This window comes from Peromyscus californicus, unplaced genomic scaffold, assembly GCF_007827085.1.
Source record: "Peromyscus californicus insignis strain IS unplaced genomic scaffold, ASM782708v3 Scaffold_13__1_contigs__length_99412109, whole genome shotgun sequence".
NCBI lineage: Eukaryota > Metazoa > Chordata > Mammalia > Rodentia > Cricetidae > Peromyscus > Peromyscus californicus.
In genome coordinates this window covers 83247824-83251696 of record NW_026294424.1, presented here as the reverse complement: position 1 = coordinate 83251696, position 3873 = coordinate 83247824, and positions in this window count along the sequence as shown.

Genomic DNA, 3873 nt, shown 5'->3' with positions numbered 1-3873 from the left:
TGTTTTAACCCCAGCATTTGTTTAGCACTAACATCTGTTTCTTACCTCAACACTTTGCATATCATTTTCTACGAGTCTTCCTAATCATGGGGCTGAGCACTTTACAGGGCCCAGTCTATTCTAATCTTCCACAGCAGACATTCCCAGGACCTACTGATCCAATAGAATGGATGCTATTGCCATTCTCTTAAAAAGAAAAAAAGTATCATGGCTCATTTCCATTTTAATTCCATATAATAAAACATCATTTTCAAAGAATTTTATGTGCAAAAAGAGTCTGTCTTAAAATTTGAAAAATATTCTTCTTTTTTTTTTAGAAGCATAAATATTTGTCAGTTTCAAATAACTCTGGATTTGGAATTATAACCTGTTTTTATGTTCAAAAAATATTCTTCTTAAAAGACCATGACAAAGAGAAGTGGCTTACCTTGCCTTCGGTGACATGTGATTCCCTTCATCCATCTCACGGACCAGCTCAGGCCTTGGCATCAGGGGTTTATCGATGCTGTCTGCATCATCTTTCTTATAGGACAGGAAGCACTTGAGTCTTGCTGTACTTTTCATCTTACAACAATCAGTGAACACGTGATTGCCCACCATGCCTTGGTTGTTGCAAGTATGTGTGAGGAAGGTTCCCATCTATAGGAGGAAAGAGTGACAAATAGGGGTGTGTCGAAGACCCACATTCCCCACCATGGGAAAGCGATACTGAGCTTCGAATCCAGTAATATCTGGACAGAGATTTTAATTTTATTTGTTTATTTATTCTGTCTACACATGTGTATTCACATGCCTGTAAGTGTGTGCGCATGTATATGCACGTGCATGCACATGACCCAGAGGCCAATGCTGGGTCTTTCTCAATCACTCTCCATCTTAATTCTAAAACAAGGTCTTTCAATGAGCCTACAACCATACTGACTGATCAGCAAGCTCTGGGGATCTGCCTGTCTCGGGTCCCTACTGCCGGTACTGTGGGAACACATGGCTGTGCCTGGTTTGACATGGCTACTAGGATTTACACTCGGGTCTTCACACATGTACAACAAGTATGTCACCAACTGTACTATCATGCCAGTCCCCAGGCATACCTTTCAAGTAAAATGCTTTTAAGCATTCATTTTTTTACATTTGTTTATCTATTATGTATGGTGAGGGGTGTGTGTTTGCCTTGGAGCAGGTGTAGAGGTCAGAGGACCACTGGAGGGGGCCGATTCTCTCCTTCCATCTTATGAGCTGCTGGTATCAAACTGAGGCTGTCCAGATTGGCAGCCAGGGCCTTTACTGAGCCATCTGTCCAGCCCCTTTTAGGTATTTAAAGCTAAATCCAAACATGCTAGTTGTTGACCACAGAGAATTTACCACTTACCCTTTCCTATGAAGTGGCTTCCTTCTCAAGCAATTGACAGGCTTTTGAAAAATAGTTAGATATAATTCAGAATTTCCAGGGCAAGATATTTTTAATGAGAACTCTCCATCAAAAAAAAAAGCTACTAATTTGCTTATTTCCCACTCATTTTTAACTTTGTTTCCATGGGAACATATTTCAAGCATTGAACTTCGAGTCAATGTGTGTTCGTTGTCAGCTTTCCAGCTGGAAATGTAATAATTCCAATGTTTTCAAATGTTTTTAGGTGGCAGGAAATGTGTGGAGTTTGGTAAACCTCAACTTGCATACGTGTCTCATATTTGAGGAATAAGTACGGAAAAAGCCATTTTTGAAGCAGAAATCCAAAGGGGTTGCTCTAAAATGAGTGTATCCACCGGCAGAACCTTCATATAAAATGTGGACTGATGACACCCCACATCAGATATTCAGAGTCTAAAACACTACACACAGGCATTAGCCCCAAGAGATGAAGCAAGGGAGAAGAAAAGTTACTTCTCATTATATGTTACATTGTTTAGCCTGAAAATAACTGATCCTAAAACTCTTTATTCTAAAACAATGTTAGTGTTCATCAAGAATTTCTCAGGGAGGGAAATTGACTCCATGGCTGAAGGTGTTTGCTGCCAGGTCTGACAACCTGAGTGTGATCCATGGGACCCACACAGTCAAAGGAGAGAAAGAACTCCCACAAGCTGTCTCTCTCTCTTCCTCTCTCTCTCTCTCTCTCTCTCTCTCTCTCTCTCTCTCTCTCTCTCTCTTCTCACACACACACACACACACACACACACACACACACACACACACACTTTAAAAACTAGAAAAATTTCCCCAGGGAATCCCTATTTTATTGAAATTGCTCATTACAAGACAAACAGAGTTTTATAATGAAACAATAATAATGTTCCTTATTTTCTACTACCTGAGAAACAGATCTGTAAAAATGTTTCTTTTTCATAATCTCAAAGAAATTTTTTAATTAATTTTAATTTTAATTGTTTCCCAAAGTTCTTTATATGAAGATGTCAGACACCAGCATTCTGGTGACTCAGGCAGAGTAGTCTACCTAAGTAAGCTCACTGGTCATGTGATTCTTTCTCTTGAGTGCTTGGCCCTCAGAACCTGGGGTCCCAGAAAAAAAACTTGTTAAATGTAGGTTTAGAAGTCTGCAAAGATTATTTCTGGCATGTGATTCACATACATTCTCTTGCTTTGCAATGTCCGGCCTAATTATTCAAGCAGTCCTGTTTCTAGCAACATCTTTTGTTTACCATCTAGCTGAGACAGGAGAATAAAACAACATGTGATCTATCGACTGGTTGGTAAGCACACTCTGAAGGTGACTCATGGGGTCTGAGACTCTTACACTTCTCAACAAGATACAGCAACTCTTCAGCTGCGCTTTAGACTTCTCCATAAGCTGCATCCTGAAGAACCTGAGCGACCATAATGCTGGCCTTACAACAACGTAAGATCTGTATGTTGAGTGTGTAACGGCTTTGCCTCTTCTTCCTTTGTTGTATCACCCTATTCTCCCCAAAATAATTTCTATTCAAATTCAAACACAAGGACATTGATAACCAAACTCACGTGTCTCTTAGGTTCTCCTCCAGATGATCCTGGCGGTTAGTATGCTGTCTGGCTGGGAAAAAAGGTCTTGTTTGCTGCTGTGATTTGCATGCATTTATGCCCCTGACTTTCATGTGTTGAAATCCTAACCCAAGGTAAGAACTTGCAATAGTCATAAGGATGGAGCCCTCATCCACGGAATTAGTGTCCTTAAAAAAGAGGCTCATGGGAGCTCATTCATCCTTCCCCTCATATGCAAGCACAGCAAGAAGATATCACTCATGGGCCAGAAAGCAGGTACATACAAGGCACCAAATATGAGAACCCACACCAGACACTGAATCTGCTAGCATTTGGTCTTGGACTTTCCAGCCTCACAGGTACTGTGTGAACCAAACTTCTGATGTTTAATAATTCTCCAACCTTGTGGTATTTTGTTACAGTGGCTCAAATGGACTAAGATATTAGTGTGACAAGAACTTCCCCAGACTGACAACCCCCTTTAAATTCCACACTCTATATTGTTCACTCACAAATTTCTAGATTTATTTTCATTAGCTGTAATGATAAGAACAATTTAATGGTATATATCTTCTTTTGAATTTAAACTGTTTCCTATGAATGATCTTCTTAATATTCAAGCAAAGCTGAATTCTATCATTGGTTACAAGTAAATTGCATGTAGTTGAATTCAAAGTTCTGAATTAGGGCCTGGGGAAATGGCTCAGTTGGTAAAGTTCTTGCCTTTTAAGCACAAAAACCTGAGTTCAATCCCCAAAAGCCACTTTTAAAAAAGAAGTAGGCATGGTGGTGAAAGCTGGAAATCCCAGTGCTGATAAGGCAGAGACAAATGGATCCCTGAGGCTCACAAGCTAGCTGGCCTACCCTACTTGACAAACTCCAAGCCAATCAAAAAT